The sequence below is a fragment of the Hylobates moloch genome, unplaced genomic scaffold, assembly GCF_009828535.3.
Source record: "Hylobates moloch isolate HMO894 unplaced genomic scaffold, HMol_V3 SCAFFOLD_13, whole genome shotgun sequence".
NCBI classification, from domain to species: Eukaryota; Metazoa; Chordata; class Mammalia; order Primates; family Hylobatidae; genus Hylobates; species Hylobates moloch.
The window spans coordinates 24,015,599-24,038,130 of NW_026652288.1; the positions used below are offsets into that span (position 1 = coordinate 24,015,599).

General features: G+C 41.2%; 1 protein-coding gene across 8 annotated transcripts in view; it reads right to left on the reverse strand.

Annotated features, from left to right (window-relative positions):
- The window catches only part of ITSN2 (intersectin 2), a 161,165-nt gene extending 139,990 nt beyond the window's left edge, over positions 1–21,175 (reverse strand). For 4 of the 8 annotated variants that reach the window (XM_032172363.2, XM_032172365.2, XM_032172364.2 and 1 more), the window contains exon 1: positions 20,712–21,174. The gene's annotated coding sequence lies outside the window, so the exon portion shown is untranslated. Of the gene's footprint in view, positions 1–20,711 lie in introns of all 8 variants that reach the window. The other 4 variants (XM_032172361.2, XM_032172366.2, XM_032172368.2 and 1 more) reach the window with 4 other exon arrangements.
- Positions 21,176–22,532: the final 1,357 nt, after the last annotated feature.

Below are 22,532 nucleotides of genomic sequence, written 5' to 3' on the forward strand. Positions count from 1 at the left end.
TTTTTTTTTTTTTTTAGAGACATGGTCTTGCTACATTACCCAGGCTAGACTCAAACTCCTGATCTCAAGAGATCCCCCTGCTGCCTCAGCCTCTCGAATAGCTAGGACTACAAGTGTGCACTATGCCCAGCTTCCTGCAGGTATATTTTATAAAACTTTCTCTAGTGTCTCTGCCACTCCCAGCATGTGCTAGGTACACATAGCCAACTTCCAAACTATACTTGCTGATCAGCTGAGAAAAACGTTCCTGTCTCATTTAGTTCCCAAGGAAATCAAGGTCAGTTCTATATGAATGTAAATCAAAAATAAAATAAAATTCTAAGGCCCCCCAAACCTTCTTAATGGACTTCCTTCTCATCCAGGGCACTGTTAAAATTTAACCTGAGGCTGGTTCAGGCAGTGATGGGAAGTGGGGTTCAGACATACTCATTAAACCTCACTGGCCTTAACATCAACACAGACTTAGTCTGATAAGAAGCATTTACAATCTATCCTCTCAGAAGCCTGCCACCCAGAGGCTTTATCTGCATGATAAAACTTTAGTCTTTATAACATTCTTATCATCATAACCCAGTCTTTTCCTTTCTATTGATCCCAGGTCTTTAGATAAACTCAGCCAATTGTCAACCAGAAAATTTTTAAATCTACCTGTAAACTGGAATCCCACCCTCCCCTTCGAGTTGTCCCACCTTTCTGGATGGAACCAATGTATTTCTTAAATGTATTTGATTGAAGTCTCTTGTCTCCCTAAAATGTATAAAACCAAGCTGCGCCCCGATCACCTTGGGCACATGTTCTCAGGACCTCCTGAAGGCTGTGTCACGGGCCATGGTCACTCATATTTGGCTCAGAATAAATCTCTTCAAATATTTTAGAGAGTTTGGTTCTTTTCATCAACATGAGAAGAGCTGGAGCAAAATTACCTGCTACTTTATAGTTTCTGCAGTAAGATGAAATTTACAGAATACATATATTCCCCACCTATGCATTCATTCATTCTTTCATTCTACCATTCATTTATTCATCAAACATGAATGGTCATTACAATAAAGGGATTTGGCCAGGTGCAGTGGCTCACACCTGTAATCCCAACAACTCAAGAGACTAAGGCAGGAGGATTGATGAGGCCAGGAGTTCAAGACCAGCCCAGGCAACACAGCAAGACCCCATCTCTACAAAAATAATAATAAATAATAAAGGGATTTGGGGAATGCCAAGAGAACCCAGAGAACAAAACGAACACTACTTGAGAGGTAAATCAAAGTAAGGTACATGTAATCAAGGCGGTAATATTTGTGTAAGAATTATCTAACATGAGGTCGGTGGCAAACTGAGTGAACTCCAAGTGTCCTTGGAGTGAATGACATTGTATAGTGTGCGGATAGGCTCTGTTATAAAGAAAGGAAGTTTCTGAACCTGAGAGAAGGACTAATTAAAAGAAGGAAAGCACAAGAGCCAGTGTAAGACTAAAACCACTCCTATTCCTGTTCAAAAACTGTGCGATTTGAGAGTGATGTAATTTCAAAGAAGTCACTTCATCTTAAGAGGTACAAGAGGCCAGGTGTGGTAGCTCACACCTGTAATCCCAGCACTTTAGGAGGCCAAGGCCGGCAGATCATTTGAGTCCTGGGCTATACAAGGAAACCCCATCTCTACAAAAAATACAAAAATTATACAAAATATGAAAATTAGCCGGGTGTGGCAGTGCGTGCCTGTAGTCCCAGCTACTTAGGAAGGTGAGGTGGGAGGGTCACTTGAACTTGGAAGGCGAAGGTTGCAGTGACCTGAGATTGCGCCACTGCACTCCAGCCTGAGTGACAGAGTGAGACGCTGTCTCAAAAAAAAAAAAAAAAAAAAAGTTAAACCTTTAGAAACCCAGTAGTATTCAAATTACGCTCCTTGGAGTTCTAAAAGTTTCAAGGAGGTACAACAGAGGTGGGGTAGGGAGGAAAGGGGGAAGGTTGGAAGGGATACCAACTTCAGTGAGAGTAGCTCTGTTTTTGTGTTTTATATATTGAAGCTTCTCCGTAAGATTTCGTCTGATTTTTTTTTTTTAAAGATAAATGACAACATACTGAATTCCATACTCTTCATTTCAAAAACAACCAAATAGGTCAGGTGTGGTTCATGGCTCATGTCTGCAATCCCAGCATTTTGGGGGGCTACAGTGGGAGGATCACTTGAGCCCAGGAACTCAAGACTAGCCTGGGCAACACAGGGAGACTCTTTCTCTACAAAAAATTAAAAACTTAGTTGGGCATGGTGGCACACACCTGTTGTTCTAGCTACTCGGGAGGTAGCTACTCAGGAGGTGAAAGGATCATTTGAGCCCAGGAGTTCAAGGTTACAACGAGCTATGATTATGCCACTGCACTCCAGCTTGGGTAACAAAGTTAGACAGTGTCTCTAAAATAAAATTATGTAAAAAAAAAAAAAAATAGAAGCCAATGAGATTAAGTAACCAAGATCACACAATTTAAGAAAAATAGTAAGGCATGCTATTGATTTTGGACATTGCTGTGCAAGTCATGGAGAGCCAGTATTTAAAACACAGTATAAAGTTGAATGTACTTGGCAAGGCGTGGTGGCTCACCCCTGTAATCCCAGCACTTTGGGAGGCCGAGGTGGCGGATTACCTGAGGTTAGGAGTTTGAGACCACCCTGGCCAAGATGGTGTAACCCCACCTCTACTAAAAATACAAAAATTAGCTGGGTATGGTGGCGCATGCTTATAGTCCCAGCTACTTGGGAGGCTGAGGCAGGAGAATCGCTTGAACCCAGGAGGTGGAGGTTGCAGTGAGCTGAGATGACGCCACTGCACTCCAGCCTGGGTGACAGAACAAAACTCCATCTCAAAAAAAAAAAAAAAAGTTGAAGGTACTTGTTTACCCAGCACCAAGATGAAGAAAGTCAAAATCATCGCAGTCCCCCAAAGCCCCCTCATGCTGCCTTCCAGCCTCTTCCCACCAGGCAAACATGATCCCAACTTCTAATACCACAGATTCACTCTGTCTGTTAAGGTACTTCATATGAATGGAATTATGTAGCCCGTTGTGTCTCTTTTGTTCAGCATTTGGTCTATAAGTTGTGTCATTATAGACCCTGTGTTCTCAAAAAAGAAAAAAAAAAACACACACACACACATAGTATATATTCTGGTTAGAGACCCACATTTGGTAGTTATCAGAGATTGGGAATACTTGCAATGTCAGTGAATTACAGTATCCAAGGAAAGTACAAATAAAAAAATATGTAGGAAGACTGGTCTTTTAAGAGGAGAGGAAGACAACTCTGACAAGCAGTACAGGAACAAACTGGATTTTGAGTCTTGAGACAAACACACCAATTATGAAGTGACTGGCATAGTCCAGGCAGTGAGAACTTGAACTTAAGCAATGGAGAAGAGGTATTTCAAAGGCAGAATAGACAGAATTTTCTGATCAGCTAAATGTGGAAGATGAAAGAGGAGCATCACAGATGGGTTTCTATCTTGGGTGACTGCAGAGCAGTAATATTAACCAAGACAGAAGCTCTAAGAAAGTAGGAATCTAGATATTAGATTTGGGGGATGAACAACAAAACGTTCAATTTTGAGCATACCTAATCTGATCCACCTACAAAGACATCTAGATGGAAGTGTCCAAGAGATAGTGAACACTTTATGTAGAAACCCAGATTTCATAGTCATTAGGGATTGGGAGGAGTTGTAATCATGTGGGTGAATGACACTATCCAGGGAAATCATGTATAAGAAAAAAGAGACAAGAATAGTCAGAAACAGAGGTTCAGAAACAGGAGAAATCGGGATACAGAGTTAAGAGTTTCAAGAAGAAAATGGTATTATCACAGAAGTTAAGACTCAGCTATTAGTGTTGGCAATCTGGAGTGAGTGTAGTTCTATTACAGTGATGGCTGTAAAAGCCAAATTGAAGTAGATTAGGCAATAAATGTTTAAAATAAGGGGAAGAGCCTGGGCATGGTGGCTCACACCTATAATCCGAGCACTTTGGGAGGCCAAGGCAGGCACATCGCATGAAGTCAGGAGACCAGTCTCGTAGTCAACATGGTGAAACCCTGTCTCTATTAAAAATACCAAAATGCACCGGGCATGGTGGTGAATGCCTGTGAGGCGGGAGAATAGCTTGAACCTGGGAGGTGGAGGTTGCAGGGAGCCAAGATCACACCACTGCCCTTCAGCCTGGGCGACAGAGCAAGATTTCCTCTCAAAAAATACATAGGAAAAAAGGTAAGATTTAAGAAAGAGAGGCAGAGTTATTACAAGGCTTTAGTTTTTAGGTGACAGAACAAAACTATTTTTAGACAAAAAAAAAGAAATAAAGATTTAATTTACAATAAGGAGATGGAAGAGAAGTTACCTAATGGAAGTTAGTGCCAGAAAAAGTAGTAGTAGACAGCTCTAGAACACGAAAATAGAACCTGGGACAGATATTTCTGTCTCTGAGAATGAAGTTCAAGAAGGGCAATAAGAATGAACAAAGGCATACATAAGTTTAGAAGAAGAAGAAAGAGCAGTTGAGAAAGTACAGATTTTCTTCTACCATTTTTCTTTTCCTTTACAGATATATAATCTTTTTGAGACAGTCAATGTTGTCCAGGCTGGAGTGCACTGGCATAATCACAGTGCACTGCAGACTCGACCTCCCAGGCTCACGTGATTCTCCCACCTCAGCTTTTCAAGTGGCTGGGACCACAGGAGTGCGCTGCCAAGCCCAGCTAACTTTTAAAATTTCTTACAGAGGTGCAGTCTCCCTATGTTGCCCAGGCTGGTCTCAAACTCCTAAGCTCAAGTGATCCTCCCGCCTCAGCTTCCCAATGCAAGCTTTCTTTGTCTCTCTTCTTTAGACTCAGACAACACTCCAAAGGGCAGGGCTAAAGATGGACTCCTTGATCTCATAGGCCCTCAAGTGTCTAAGCACAAATTTCTCACCTCTTCAAGCCAAAAAAGAGAAAGATACATGCAAATCAGTTCTCATGACTCAACCAGATATGTGCATTTCAGCTTGCATTCAAATTAGCTTAGGCCCTACACATCAAAACATTTGTTAAAATGAATGAATGTGAAGGAAAACATTCTAGGCAGAGGTTACTCTGCAAAAGCAGAGTAACTAGTGTGGTCTGGAAAAATAGATTACTTATTCACATGAAATAGTGAAGGGCTGGCCTGGCACAGTGGCTCATGCCTGTAATCCTAGCACTTGGGAGGCTGAGGCGGGTGGATCACCTTGAGCTCAGGAGGTCAAGACCAGCCTGGGCAGCATGGCGAAACCCCTCTCTACCAAAAATACAAAAAATTAGCCAGGCAAGGTGGTATGTGCCTGTGGTCCCAACTACTCAGGAGGCTGAGGAGGGAGGACTGCTTGAGTCTGTAAGGTGGTGGTTGCAGTGAGTCAAGATCGTGCCACTGTACTCCAGCCTGAGTAACAGAGTGAGACCCCATCTCAAAAAAAAAAAAAAAAAAAAAAAAAAAAAATAGTGAAAGGCTAACAACAATGCAAGGAACCATAACAATAGATACAAAAATAAGTACTATGTTAACGCCTAGCTGATATAAATGTCAATTACCACGAGATCCTTAAAACAACCTGAAAAATTAAACGTTAAAAAATATATATATAATAGAAAGTGAAAGTCCATTACCAAGAAAACAATCATTAGCAGTTTTGAATAGATTGTTCCAGATATTTCCTATTTATATACTAGCAAATACCACTTTTACAAAAATGAAGTCATACTTCATTGTTCTGCTTTTTTCATGTTACCAATTTTTCACAGTGAATAAGTAATCTTCTATTTTTCCAGACCATACTAGTTACTCTGCTTTTCCTCCTACTATAACCTCTGCCTAGAATGTTTCCCTTCACATTCATTCATTTTAACAAATGTTACAATTAATGCTACAATAAACATTCTTCATACATGTGTGTAAATACAGGTCTGTGGACAGATATGTGTTTCCAAAGATAAATTCTAGAAGTGGAAGTAGCAGGTTAGAGAGTATGAACATTCTGATTTTAATAGATAATACCAAACAGCCTAAATTGGACTTTACCTGTAAAGTCTCTCAATACAGGCTGATAGCATAATACCAGTAAGATGGGGTTTAGAGACACAACCCTCTAACTCTGACTTAATTCAAAAGACATTTTAGAGTACCTATACCAGTAATATACTGCATTTCCTCTAAGCAATTTTCCACAAACATTATTTCCCTTAACTAAGCTTTCCTCTCCAAACAAATGTGATTTGTTAGCACATGCTCCACAAAAATCTCAAAGTTTTTTGCTTAACAAACCATACTACTTTGAACATCCTCATATATACAGAGTATTTAGGTAGGCCAATACTTCTAGAAATAGAATTAATGGGTATCAAGTTGCTTTCCAAAATTTATTAATAGTACCATTTTATATTCCCACTGGTATGTAAACATACTTGTTTCTGTATAATCATGCCAATATTTGGTATGAACAATTATTTTATATATTGCCAATCTGAAAGGCCTGTCTCATACCAGGTCTTATACCAGAAAATTGTCCTATATTTTATTCTAGTACTTCTATGATTTAAGGGTTTTATGTATATATTTGATCTACGTGGATTTTATTTTGGAGTGAAGAAATAGATATGAGTCCAAATTGTTTGCGCTACCCTTCTACCACCACCACTTGCAATGTCTAGCAGTGTCTACCGTTCTTATCTCTATGACCTCTAAGACTGTATCCCAGCCCATAAAGGTGGAAAGGCAGAAGGCTAAGTAGAGTATAGCACAGAAAAGAGACTGAGGGATTAACTGTAGAGAGGAAAAACTTGACAAACATTACTTCAGCCAGGTGGTCAAGGTCAACATCAACAGTCATAAAGCATGCAGACGGTATGTGCTCTTGATAAGATGAAATTATCATTTTTGCCTTTGTCATCTTCCTCCTAAAAATTCATTAACTTAGTCCAAGCATGACAAATCATCAAATTCCAATATACCTACAATATATTTATATATCTCCTACAATATCTGTCCAGTAACCTCTCAAAATTATCAAACTCGTCAAAAACAAGGAGAGTCTAAGGAACTGTCACAACCAAGAGGAGCCTAAGGAGTCATGACAGCTAAATGTAATATGGTGACCTGGAACAGAACAAGGACATTAAATAAAAACTACAGAAACTGAAATAATGCAGAGACTTCAGTTAATAATAATACAATCAATATTGGTTCATTATTCCTAACAAATGTACCATACTGATATAAGATATTAATAATAGTGGAAACTGTGTGGGGTACATGAAGGGATATATGGGAACTCTGTTCTATTTGCTCCATTTTTCTATAAAATTTAAAACTGTTTAAAAAATAATTAAGCCTATCAATTTTATAAAAAGCAAATACCTCAGAAGTAGAAGAGTATAGGGTAAACATGTGCCTCTAATTTTGACCACATTCATTAAAAACAAAATACCCACTTGATCCACACGGAAATTTATCTTTTTTTTTTTTGAGATGGAGTCTCGCTCTGTTGCCTAGGCTGGAGTGCAGTGGCACGATCTTGGCTCACTGCAACCTCCACCTCCCGGTTTCAAGTGATTCTCCTACCTCAGCCTCCCGAGTAGCTGCTACTACAGGCACCCGCCACCACGCTCGGCTAATTTTTTTTGTATTAGTAGAGACGGGGTTTCACCATATTGGCTAGGCTGGTCTTGAACTCCTGACCTTGTGATCTGCCCGCCTCAGCCTCCCAAAGTGCTAGGATTACAGGCGTGAGCCATCGCAACCAGCAGAAATTTATCTTCAGAAAAAAATCTAAAGAACGAAAATAGATTGCAAGGATGCATAGTACAGTTTTACCAATATTAGAAAAAATACAAATAAGCTAATGTATCCAAAAATAGAGAAAGAAGCGAAAAATTAAAGTTATATTCACTCAGAATATTATTTACCTATCACAAATGACAATTTCAAGGCTATAGGAGATAGGATATGTTTATTATATAACGTAATTTTTTTTAAAAAAATACAAGTTGTAGGCCAGGCACTGTGGCTCACGCCTGTAATCCCAGCCCTTTGGGAGGCTGAAGCAGGTGGATCACCTGAGGTTGGGAGTTCGAGACCAGCCTGATCAACATGGAGAAACCCCGTCCCTACTAAAATACAAAATTAGCCGGGCGTGGTGGCACATGCCTGTAATCCCAGCTACTGGGTAGGCTGAGGCAGGAAAATCGCTTGAACCAGGAGGCGCAGGTTGCTGTGAGCTGAGATTGCGCCATTGCACTCCACCCTGGGCAATAAGAGCGAAACGCCATCTCAAAAAAACAGAAAAAAATTGTAGAATATGAATGCAAATTTGGGTTTTTTTTTTAATCTTACATGAACCACATATACCAAAATGTTAAGCAATTAAAAACAGACAAGGCTAAACACGGTGGCTAATGTTTGTAATCCTAGCACTTTTGGGAGGCCAACGCGGGAGAATCGTTTGAGGCTGGGAGTTCAAGACCAGCCTAGGAACATAGTGAGACCCCATCTCTACCAATAATTTTAAAATTAGCTGGGTGTGATGAGTGGTGTGCATCTATAGTCCTAGCTACTCAGGAGACTGAGGTGGGAGGATCACTTGAACCCAAGAGTTCGAGATTACAGTGAGCTATGAACATGAGACTGAACTCCAGTTGGACAACAGTGAGACCCTATATCCATAAAAATAAATAAAAATTAAAAGTGAAAAACAAATACTAAGATCTTAGTAAAGATCTTACTCTTCAGTAAAGAGAAGGCTATGGTAAACTTACAACTAGTTTTTCAAATACTATGTTTTTTTGTTGTTGTTGTTTTTTTGAGACAGAGTCTCACTCTATTGCCCAAGCTGGAGTGCAGTGGTGTGATATCAGCTCACTGCAACCTCCACCTTCTGGGTTCAAGCAATTCTCCTGCCTCAGCCTCCCAAGTAGCTAGGATTACAGGTGCCTGCCACCACGCCCAACTAATCTTTTGTACTTTTTGTAGAGACATTTTAGTAGACACAAGGTTTCACCATGTTGGCCAGGCTGGTCTCGAACTCCTGACCTCAAGTGATCCGCCCGCCTCAGCCTCCCAAAGTGCTAGGATTACAGGCATGAGCCACAGCGCCCGGCAGCCCTTGTCTACTTTTCAGTCTATTATAAATGATAATAAATAACAAGTCTCTTTTACTAAAAGCATTTAACTGAAATTACCATTTCATCTCAAATCCAGTCATGCTACATCCAGTGCTAAAAACTACAGAGGAAAAGTACACTACAACAAACACACCCTATTGCAGGGGCAGACAGAGCCTGGTATCTAAGCTGATGCCACATCCCATAAGGTCCTGTATGTGAATAACTTTTATCTGTGATTGGTAGTTTCAGATCTCAACCAAAAGGCTAACAGATTAAAAGAGTAAAGAAATTCAAAGTAGCAGCTAATGGGCAGAAAAGCATTCGTCCATTTTCCTATGCTATCAAGCCAATTTGAAGTTTTTTAAAAAAAATTACCAATATACTTCAATTACTACAAATAAAGCATACTATCACTGCGAAAAAATAGCACTTTTGAATACAATATCAAAAGAATCATCCAAGAAAGCAAACATAAAATAATAATAAATGTGGGCCAGTTGCAGTGGCTCACCCCTGTAATCCCAGCACTGTTGGAGGCCAACGCAGGACGACAGCTTGAGCTCAGGAGTTTGAGACCAGTCTGAGCAACATAGTGAGATTCTGTCTCTACAACAACAATCATCATCATCATCATCATCATCATCAATATGCAATGAGGATTTTTTTAAAGCAAACTCCAAAATCTAACAGGGAAAAAAACTACCAGGAAAAAATAAAATAGAGATATTGTAACATGGAATTTGTTACACTAAAACCAATAGCATAGCCAGAAAACATCCTTCACTCACACCACCACCTAACCAAAGCAAGGTCTCACTTCCCCCAAATATTTCAAACCACAAATTTACAAATTCTTTTCATCAACCTAAATTCTTTAATTTGGGTGGTCACAGACTTTTCTATTTTAATCTGATAAAACCTATGGTTGTTCTCCCTGGAAAAACACAAATGTACAAAATTTGGCACATAATTCCGAAGGTTTCACACCTCCAAAGGCAACTGTAGACTTTCAGACAATTCATGTATTCCATAGCCTAAATGTTTAATGATAACATACACAAACCCTCATTCTTAAAAAAAGATAATGAAGTGGGAAAGACCCTTCCAATTATGTAATCCATTCATTCCCAAACTATTTTTTTAAAGGAATAAAAGAATGGCTACTCCATAGGCAGAGCAGCAGCCTCATTCCCAAACTATTCTAACCATCACCCACCTAAGTAGGACAAGAGATCCAAACTACCTACCTCCTCCTCCCATTTTCTAGTACGAAAATAACTCCCTAATGAAGAACTGTAGCAATGTAACAAGTACACAAGAGCAAACCGGTCCACAAAAATTTAAATGTAACATTAATTCTACCATTGTATTAATCCAAAAATAACAGCAACTGGAACCACAGCCAATCTGAGACAACACCACTGATGTAGTGAAAATAGTATCTTCTGAGTGTGGGCATGCATAGTACTAATTTTCTAGTGCTGCTAAAGCATGGTATAGCTGACAGATTTCTTAGAATAAAACTAAACTAGAGCCCTCGGTAAGTTCTAGAAACCGGCTAATTTTAGTTGTGAATACTAAATTTCAGTAATCCTTAGTAACTCAGATTATTGGTAGGTAGCCTATTCTAATACATAAATATCAGAGGTTATGGGAATGGAATAACAATAGCCCCTGAGAACTGAGGAGACAACTTGTATTTCTGGTTCATTATCCATTAGGAAAAGCTTCTGATCTAGTGAGTGTCTTGGACCATACTGAGGAAGCATTAATCTAAGCCAATAATTTTCAACAATTTTTGCACCGTGATTCTGAGTAATGGCTCACCAATAGTATAAAATTAACCTCCTAAACTGGAACCCACATACATTGCTGGTGGGAATATAAAATAGATCAACTGTTTTGGAAAACAATTCAGAATTACCTCAAAATGTTAAACATAGGTTACCATGTAAGTCAGCAATTCCAACCCTAAGTATGAACCCAAGATAAATAAAAACGTGTCCCAAAACCTGTACACAAATGTTCACAGCAGCATTATTCACAATAGCCAAAAAGTGGAAGCAACTGAGTGGAAGCAAATGTCCATCAACTACAGGTGGATGAACGAATAAACAATAAACAAAATGTGGTATATCCATATAATCCATAAAATATTATTTGGCCATAAAAAGGAATGAAGTACTGATCCATGCTATAACATTGATGAATCTTGAAAACACTATGGTAAGTAAAAGAAGTGAGTCACAAAAGACCATATATTGTATAATTCCATTTATATGATAGGCAATTTCATAGACACAGAAAGTAGACTAGTGGCTACCTAGAGCTAGGGGTGTTGAGGGAGATGGAAAGTGACTGCCATTGGGTATAGGAGGTTCTTTTAAGAACGATGAAAATGTTCTAAAATTAGACAGTGATACTGGTTGCACAAGTCTGTGAATATACTAAAAAACACTGAACTATAAACTTTAAAAGGGTGAATTTTATAATATATATCTCAATAAAGCTGTTTTTTTAAAAATCTATTCACGTGACATACAAGGTGTTTTAGGCTCCATCTTCCACCTACCTTTCCACGTATTTCAACCTCCCCACCTCCACCTCCATTTGATCTTATTCCCATGCCTCCTCTCTTTGCACCTGTGGAACTACCTACCTTCTGACTGACACTTCCACTAATGATAGCTTCCTTTGCCACAGTCCCATTTTGTCTCGTATTATCTCATTAAACTACATACCATCTGGTATTGTTACTTTTGTTTTCATGCCTGCCCCACTTCTATTAGACTGTGAGCTCCTGAATGGCTCTTTAACTTCATATACCTAGTGCTCAGCAGTCAGTCACATGGTAGGCACTAAAATATTCTTTAATAAGCACAGGTTAGCATTCTTTCAATTGCACAGAAGACAAACCCAGCAATTTGAGTTTGAATCCCAGTGCAAGTACCTCCTAGCTTTGTGGACTTCCACATGACATAGCTTCAATTTCCTAACCAAATAATGTGGATACAGTAGACCCCCTTATCTGCAGTTTCACTTTCTGAAGTTTCAGTTACCTGTGGTCAACCATGGTCTCAAAATACAAAATGGATAATTCCAGAAATAAACAATTCATAAATTTTTAATTGTGCACCATCCTGAGTAGCGTGGTAAAATCTTGCATTGCCCGCCTCTGTCCCAACCAGAATGAAAACCATCCCTTTGTCCAGGGTGTATCCACTGTGTCTATGCTGCCTGCCCATTAGTCACTTAGTAGCTGTCTCAGTTATCAGATCGACTGTCATGGTATCACAGTGCTTGTGTTCAAGTAACCCTTATTTTACTTAATAATGACCCCAAAGTGCAAGAGTAGTGAGGCTGGCAATTCGGATATGCCAAGGAGAAGCCACTTCCTTTAAGTGAAAAGGTGAAAGTTCTCAACTTAATATGGAAAGGAAAAAATTGTATGCTGAGGTTGCTAAGATCTACAGTAAGAACAAGTCTTATATCTGTGAAATTGTTAACAGTATATTGTTATAATCGTTCAATTTTATTATTATTAATCTCTTACTGTGCCTAATTTATAAATTAAACTTCATCATAGGTATGTATGTATAGGAAAAAACATAGTGTATATAGGTTTCTGTACCATCCATGGTTTCAGGCATCCACTAGGTGTTTTGGAATGTATTCCTTGCAGATAAGCAAGTACTACTATAATTGTACCTAAATGCCAGGTTATTTTAAGGCTTAGATATCATGTCTGGAAAACATCTGGCACATAGAAGGTGTCCATAAATGATGATTATTACAACAATTATTTCAATATTATTTTAATTATAATCACTAATCAACTTGTTTTACTGAAACAAATTAGAGTTGTAACAATTATTAATAAAAGGACAAAAAGCCTTCAAAAAAATCAACCAATAAGCCAGGAGACATAAAAGAACAGGAATAGTAAACTAATACTGAAGTGGTTAGTACTCAAATTCTATTGAAGATTTAAATCAAAACAATTTTTGAAGAATAGTCAACAACTCTGAACAAGACAATTCATCCACACAAAGGGGGATAAAAATACCTAAGAATAGCTTGTGACTCAGCCTGCATTCCTATAAGGGGTACAAGGGGGGCTGATAATATTTAGCCTATTGTCATCTGTCTCATATCAGAACTAATTATTACAGCAAAACTATTTACTTGACATGAATAAAAAGTACAGAGGGAAAGAAATTCAGACAGATACTTCACTTTCAAGTAAAACATCACCTCTTTGAAACAAAGACCACTTTTAAGTTTTAAAGCCATACAAGAAAACAAAAGAAAGAATAAGCAGATTCTATATCATCTATATAACAAATATTTAAAACTTCCTTGAAAACAAACTTAAAAGGTAAACAAATGGGGAAAAATCACAACACATGATAAGCAGTTAATATTTTTAATGTACATAGGGCTATTAAAATAGATAACGAAAACACTAAGACCTCAAATAATCTACGAAAGAAAAAATAGAATAAAAGTAGTTAATAAATGTTAACATCACTAATAATTAAGCAAACGAGGCTACTGACAGTGGCTCATGCCTGTAATCCCAGCACTTTGGGAGGCGGAGTGGGGGCGAATCGTCTGAACTCAGGAGTTCGAGGCCAGCCTGGGAAACATGGTGTAAACCTGCCTCAATAAAAACTACAAAAAAACTCCCACTCAGCGGGAGGCTGAGGTGGGAGGATGGCTTGAGCCCAGGAGAAGGAGGTTGCAGTGAGCTGAGATGGCAGTGAGCTGAGATCCCACCACTGCACTCCAGCCTGGGCAACAGAGCCAGACTCTGTCTCAAAGACAAAACAAAACAAAACACTGGCCAATACCCAGGGCTAGCAAAGATGAATTAAACTGGGTGCTTGCAGGTATAGCCCATGGGAGTATATATTGGTATAACTCTTCGGAAGGCACTCTGAAAACATATATCAAGAGTCCCACCAACATTCGTATCCTATAAAGCAATAATTTCACTTCTGGGAATCTGTCATAAGGAACACAGTAAATGTGGGAAATGCTTTAATAACAAAGATATGGCAGCATTAGTAATTATTGAAAAAAACTAAAAATGAATGTCCAAAAATAAAGGAACATACTAAGCCAAGTATCATGCTTCCACTTAAAATCAAATTCATATGATACGTGAATTAAATCTCAATAAAGCTATTTTGTGATCAAGTTCACATAACATGGAAACTGCTTATGTTCTTACAATTTAAAACTTACATTTTGATATAAATGTGCGTATTTATTAAGAAAATAAAAACAGCAGCCATCAATCATCAACATTTACTAAGTGCCAAGTCCTACACTACAAGTCATTACATGTTATGATGGTTACCTCATTATCACTGATACCATCACCAGGCCCATCCTGGAAGGGTCTCAGGCCCAGGGCCATCACCAACTGTGTGGCTGGCCCAAGATAAACCACACTTTAAAGAAGGCCTCACTAAACATTTTCATAGGCCCCTTGAGAATGTTAAAAACAAATCTGGAAATTGAGCCCAGTGGGATTATGGCTCTGTTCTACCCTACTTTCCAGCATTCTTATATAGATTATTCCGATGGTAAGATTAAAAATTAAGGGCAAAAAGGCTAATTTCCTTTCCAGTCACAGGGTAAAACAAAGACCAAAATAAGAACTATGTTAGGTTAGTTTGAAATTTCTCACTGAACCAAGTTAAAATAACAGGTAACATTAGGCACTTACACTAAGCAGAAGTCACTGTGCTAAGCACTTTATATTACATATAACAATACTAGGAACCATCTAATATTTCCCCATTTCACACATAAGGAAACAGAAGCTGAAGAGAATTAAAGTAACTTGCCCAAGATTATACAGTTATTTGGTGTCAGAGCTGGGAGCAGGAGATCTAACTTCAGAGGCTGTACTCATTCTCTATGGTTATGATGAAAATAAATGAAATTTTTATTAAAATCACATACACTTTATGTAAAATGAATATGCATTCATGAAGAAAATGATCTAAAAAATATGAAACAGTTAAATAAAACAAGTGTTTACCGTCTGGTAATAGTCCCCTAATCCACTAAATGTCTACCATAATCCACTGCTGAATAGCTCCACAAGTAAATCAATTAATGTCCTGATGTATCTATGAAATTATATTTTAAATGAACCTCTTGAAACAATACTGTACATTCTGCAAATGAAATATGCTGCCCTCTTGTAGCTGTGAAAATACATATTTCTTGATCTATTAACTGTCCAATTCTGCTCAGTTTCCTCCCTTCCTCTCCCACTTCCTCTTTGCTCTCATATCCTTTAAGACCAGTTCAGTTCCTCCTCCTCAAGAATACCTATATTCACACTTTACCTAAGAGAACTCTAACATTAGTTTCTGCACTCTACAGCTGTAGGATGTTACACAATCCAAAAAATGAACTCAAATAAAAAATACAGTATTTCTGATGTACCTTCAACTTTAGATCTATCCACTTACAGAATTAATTATAAACATTCTTATTTTTCTACTTCACACTTGGAATCCTGTCTTCAAAATCAGCACACAGTAACCAAAACAGCATAGCACTGGTACCAAAACAGACATATAGGCCAATGGAGCAGAACAGGGACCTCAGAAATAACACCACACATCTACAACCATCTGATCTTCAACAAACAAGACAAAAACAAGCAATGGGGAAAGGATCTCCTATTCAGTAAACAGTGCGGGGAAAACTGGCTAGCCATATGCAGAAAACTGAAACTGGACCCCTCCCTTACACCTTATACAAAAATTAACTTGAGATGAATTAAAGACTTAAATATAAAACCCAAAACCATAAAACCCTAGAAGAAAACCTAGGCAATACCATTCAGGACATAGGCATCGGCAAAGACTTCATGACAAAAATGCCAAAAGCAATTGCAACAAAAGCCAAAACTGACAAATAGGATCTAATTAAACTAAAGAGCTTGTGCACAGCAAAAGAAACTATCATCAGGCTGGGTGCCGTGGCTCATGCCTATAATCCCAGCACTATAGGAGGCCGAGGTGGGAGGATCACCTGAGGTCAGGAATTCCAGACCAGCCTGGCCTGCATGGTGAAACCCTGTTTCTATTAAAAAAAAAAAAAAAAATACAAAAAGGCCAGGCACGGTGGCTCACGTCTGTAATCCCAGCACTTTGGGAGGCCGAGGCAGGTAGATCACCTGAGGTCAGGAATTTGAGACCAGCCTGGACATGGCAAAACCCTATCTCTACTAAAAATACAAAAATTAGCCGGGCATGGTGGCAGGTGCCTGTAATCCCAGCTATTCGGGAGGCTGAGGCAGGAGAATCACTTGAACCTGGGAAGCTGAGGTTGCAGTGAGCCGAGATCGCACCATTGCACTCCAGCCTGGGGGACAAGAGCGAGACTCCATTTCAAAAAAAGAAAAAAAAAAAAAAATAGCTGGGTGTGGTGGCACATGCCTATAATCCCAGCTACTTGGGAGGCTGAGGCAAGAGAATCGCTTGAACCTGGTAGGCAGAGATTGTGGTAAGCCAAGATCGCACCACGACACTCCAGCCTGGGAGACAGAGCAAGACTCTACCTCAAAAAAAAAAAAAAAAAAGAAAGAAACTACATCAGAGAGAACAGGCAACCCACAGAATGGGAGAAAATTTTTGCAAACTACCCATCTGACAAAGGTCTAATATTCATAATTTACAAGGAACTTAAACATATCTACAAGAAAAAAACAACCCCACCAAAAAGTGGGCAATGGATATGAATAGACACTTCTCAAAAGAAGACATTTTTGAGGCCAACAAAATTGAAAAAAGGCTCAACATCACTGATCATCAGAGAAATGCAAATCAAAACCACAATGATGGCCGAGTGCAGTGGCTCAGGCCTGTAATCCCAGCACTTTGGGAGGCCGAGGCAGGTGGCTCATCTGAGGTTAGGAGTTCGAGACCAGCCTGGCCAACATAGCAAAACCCTGTCTCTACTAAAAAGACAAAAATTGGCAGGGCATGGTGGCAAGCGCCTGTAATCCCAGCTACTCAGGAGGCTGAGGCAGAAGAATCGCTTGAACCCAGGAGGTGGAGGTTGCAGTGAGTTGGGATGGTGCCATTGCACTCCAGACTGGGCAACAAGAGTGAGACTCCGTCTCAAAAAAAAAAAAAAAAAAAAAACAATGAGATACCATTTCATGCCAGTCAGAATGGTGATTATTAAAAAGTCAGGAAACAATAGATGCTGGCAAGTCTGTGGTGAAATGGAACGCTTTTACACTGTTGCTGGGAATGTAAATTGGTTCAACCATAGTGGAAGATAGTATGGTGATTCCTCAAGGATCTAGAACCAGAAATACCATTTGACCCAGCAATCTCACTAATGGGTATATACCCAAAGGAATACAAATCATTCTACTATAAAGACACATGCACACGTATGTTTACTGCAGCACTATTTACAATAGCAAAGACACCAAACCAACCCAAATGCCCATCAATGATAGACTGGATAAAGAAAATGTGATACACATACACCATGGAATACTATGCAGCCATAAAAAGGAATGAGATCATGTCCTTTGCAGGGACATGGATGAAAATGGAAGCCATCATCCTCAGCAAATTAACACAGGAAGAGAAAACCAAACACCCCATGTTCTCACTCATAAGTGGGAGTTGAACATTGAGAACACATGGACACAAAGAGGGGAACAACACACACCAGGACCTGTTGTCAGGGGGAAATAAGGGAAGGGGACTTAGAAGACAGGTCAATAGGTGCAGCAAACCACCGTGGCACATGTATACCTATGTAACAAACCTGTACGTTCTGCACATATATCCTGTTGTTTTTGTTTTTTTTTAGAATAAAAAAAAAACAGCACACAAGAAAGTCTGCCTTTCTTCAAAAATAGTTTTTCCACAAATTTTTTCCATAAATAAATAAGGTACTAAAAAAACTTGAATCCAAAAAAAGAGAAAGAAAATGCACTGTTAGATGGTAATAAATATATCACATTTTTGGTAATGTAATTCGTTTATTCTGAATCATTTCTGGAACTTGTTAATATAAATGTTTTACAAGTAAATACAATATGTAAAAATACTACTTAATGGACTAATACGTACTTTCACTCATTCACTCAACAAATGTTGTTTACTGAACGCCCATATAACTTTTTTTTTTCCTTTTTTTGTTTGAGACGGAGTCTCACTCTGTCGCCTAGGCTGGAGTGCAATGGTGCGATCTCGGTTCACTGCAACCTCCGCCTCCCGGGTTCAAGGATTCTCCTGCCTCAGCCTCCTGAGTGCCTGGGACTACAGGCGCACGCCACCATGCCCGGCTAATTTTTTGTATTTTTTAGTAGAGACAGGATTTCACCTTATTGGCCGGTCTCAAACTCCTGACCTCGTGATCCGCCCCCCTCGGCCTCCCAAAGTGCTGGGATTACAGGCATGAGCCATGGCACCCGGCACATAGATAACTCTTTTTTAAATGTATGAACCAAGATGACAATACCAGATAAGGCACAGGTGCTGAAGTTAAAAGGATCTTGGTTTGAAACCTGGCTATTGTACTTACTAGCTCAGAGACCTAAAGTAGTCAAACTTCAGGTTAACATTTCACTTATCTTTGTGATGGGAGGATAATAATTACTCCTAGGGCCTTAGTGAGCTTTACATGATTATGTAAAATACTTAGCACAGCTGAGTCTAACATGCAGTTACGTGCTCGATAAATGACAACCATGGTAAACATATTTTATACTGAAGAAAGTATAGTTGAAGGAGACAGCCAATATGTGATCCTTTTGTCTTACTAAAGATGGAAATTTGTGAAACTCTACATTAAAACTAAAAATCCTAAGGTTACATAAGAAATTTTCTACTTTTAAAAAAAGATATACTAACTACATAAGGTTAAATGATTTTTTTAAATAAGAAAGAAAAAAAGAAAAGCTTCTTGAAAGCTGCTGAGTTTGGGTAATGGGTACATGCTATTTTTGTGAAAATACAAATTTTTTAACACTATTAATCCAATCCCCAGAACATGCCTAACACACCTCCTCATATTCAGGAGAGATCAAGATTCTAGCCTTGAGATGTACTGAACAATGGTAACTCCCTGCTTAATAATTCTGTACAGGTCAAGTTTTCTCGGACGAGTTTACCTTTCATTATAAAGGTGGGCACTGGGAATAGTTATCAATGCATGGAAGGGTGAAAAAATGCAAGATTTTCAACTGCTTATTAATATTACATCAAAATAGCAGCAATGCACATTTTTTCCACGTTTTCAAAAACATAAAATACATCCACTTTATTTACTTTTGAAATTACAAGAGAGTCACAGGCACGGCCAAAAAAAGCTAAAGGTAAACACATCAGAGTTGTCAGTATCTTTAAATTTGGAAGGACGTCATTATTAATTCGTGTAAATGTTTTATGCGATGTTTCTAGGTAGCTTTCAGGTTTTATCACTGATTAACAATATAACAAACCAGCACAGGGAGAGAGGCAATTTTTCGAAACGCTCAAGAAGCTTTAACCTACAAGAGCTTATGCTACCTAAACTGAGCTGACTAACAACATAAAATTTCAAGTCACACCTTGCCTATTTCTGAGTAAGCAAGCAAACACTAGTGAAACAAACTAGAAGCATGGAGCAAAGCAAGTCATTTCTGTGCTAACCTTAATTCCTACCATAAAGGGGTTGGCTCCATCAAAAAATATTCCTATTTCAGTATTAACACAAGTTTCAAATAAAGCACACTTGCCATTGGTAATTCTGGAGCGACAAAGCGCATAATTAATAAATCCAAATGGAGAATCTTTCTACAGAATGCAAAGCCATCTGCAGTTTCAGCCTCGGTTTACCCAGTCACTATGCATATGCAGACGTCTTTAAAAATAAATAAATAAATAAACTTTATCTGGCCGGAGAGATTACATCTCTCGCTGCTTCCTGTATATCCTGGAAGTCAATAACGCTGAAGGTAAATTTAACATTTCCAACTCCGGAGGAACGCGAGCGGTGGACGCCAAGCATCCGCCCACTGTCCTCTCGTGACTCGGGCTACTTTGACGCACCGGGATGCGGCTCACCTGACATTCCGCACCAACCCTTGCCAGGAAGGAAAACCAACTCCGCCAAAATAAAATGGGTCCCGGAGGAGGCGTGCGGGTGCCCTCAGAGCTCTCTTCTGCTCAGCGAGGGGACCACGCCACCCCCGACCCTCGCCGGCGTCCGCCACCTGCCAGAGGAGGCCGCTGCCAGGGACCCGGGCTCGGCCGCAAGTAAGGGGCAGCCCAGCCCAGGACCCCCTCGGCGTTTGTCCCGGCCCGGCAGCAGAGGAAGGAACTCGGGGCCGGAGGTTTCCGCCCCGCACGGCCGAGCCAGCCAGGGGCCTAGCTCGGGGGCCGCCCGTGCTCCCGAGGACCCGTCCCCGTCGTGCGGAGCGCGCAGCCGCCTCAGCCCGACCCGCGGAGCCTCCGGGCAGCGGGCGCGGCGCCCGCACCTGCCCCGCGCCTTGCGGCAGCCCCGCTAGCGGCTTCACCCACCTGGCGCCTTCGCCGCGCCTCCCGCACGTCACAGCGCGACTCCGCGCTCCTCAGCACCGGCAGCCTGGGCGCGGGCAGGTGCGGGGAGACCCTGCTTTGCCGCCGTCGCCGCCGCTGCAGCCGGCTTGGTCGTCAGGCCGCCACCCGCGAACCTGTTGCGTACCCTGTCACGGCCGCTCAAGGCTCCGCGGGCGCCGCCTCAGCCCCACAACAACATGGCGGCCGCGGCCTCCGCAGGAAGCCGGGGGGCGGGGAGGTAGGCGCCGGCCGGGGCAGCTGACGGCCCGCCCGCTGCCGGGCACCTACTCCCCACCCTCCGGAGCCCGAAACTGCCCGGGCGTGGCTCCTCGCCCCCGGAGTTCCGGGGCACTGAACCCTGAAAGTCTGCTCCGAATCGGTCGGGCCCGAAGCGCTCCTCTCTGCCCTCGGGGAGGCCCCGAAGCCCCAGACCTGGCAGCCCTTCCTGGAGCTGCGGAGACCCACCTGACTCCTCCTCCCCGAGGTGACATGCTGAGCTTGGGTGGTGCTTTTCCTGCCACGGCAGACCCCGGGGTTTTGGAAAGTCCCAAGCAGTGCCTGCCACATCCCTGTTGCACCCCCCATGGGGCTCTCCCTGGAACCTTCTCACTCGCCAAAGTTTTCTCCACTGATCTGGGGGAACGAATTCTCTGGAATTGGGGGGTGGAAGGTGGGAAGGAGGTTGATCCCACCGTTGCCCATGGGTCTGTTACAGGCCTCTTGAACCCTTCTCAGGGACCTGGAGGACTTAACCATACCCTCGGTCATCCATTCACCATTCCTCGCCCTCCTCCATAACACGCGGAGCGCCCACGAGGAGCACCCTCTACGCTAGTCACACTCCGCCGAGCAGTAGGAAGACTCTGTCCCCATAGAGCATAGCACGACGAAGCTAAACTTTCCTCCCCACCCCTCGCCAACGGACAGGCGAAGCTCAAACTCAGAATTTGTCTCTTTTCTCCCCTTCCGGTTCCTGGTCTAACAAAAGACCAGACTTCAACTCAAGTCGCCACCGTATCCCAAAGGCTTGCCCTTGATAAGAAGCTCCTTCAAGGGGAAAGGCTTTCTTTTGATTGGGGTGAGGGAGGAGTTAGTGTTTCCTAATGAACGTAACCAAATGTCGGCCTGGCACAGTGGCTCACGCTTGTAATCCCGGCACTTTGGGAGACCGAGGCAGGTGGATCATCTGAGGTCAGGAGTTCGAGACCAGCTTGGCCAACATGGGGAAACGCCGTCTCTACTAAAAATACAAAAATTAGCTGGGCGTGGTGGCGGGCGCCTGTAATCCCAGCTACTCGGAAGGCTGAGGCATGAGAATCACTTGAACCTGGGAGGCGGAGGTTGCAGTGAGCAGAGATTGCACTGCTGCACTCCAGCCTGGGTGACAAGAGCGAAACTCTGTCTCAAAAAAAAAAAAAAAAATGTAAGACTCAAGATTTTTGGATATAAGACCCAAGATTTCTTTTTTTTTTTTTTCCCCTAAGACAGAGCCTTACTCCGTTGCCCAGGCTGGAGTGCAGTGGCGCGATCTGTGAGATCTGTGCTCACTGCAACCTCCGCCTCCCAGGTTCAAGCAGTTCTCCTGCCTTAGCCTTCCAAGTACCTGGGATTACAGGCACTCGCCACCATGCCCGGCTAATTTTTGTATTTTTAGTAGACACTGGTTTCACCATGTTGGCCAGGCTGGTCTCAAACTCCTGACCTCAGGTGATCCACCCACCTCGTCCTCCCAAAGTGCTGGGATTGGAGTGAGCCACCATGCCCGGCCAAGACCCAAGATTTCTTCTGGCTTTTAGAAGTAGG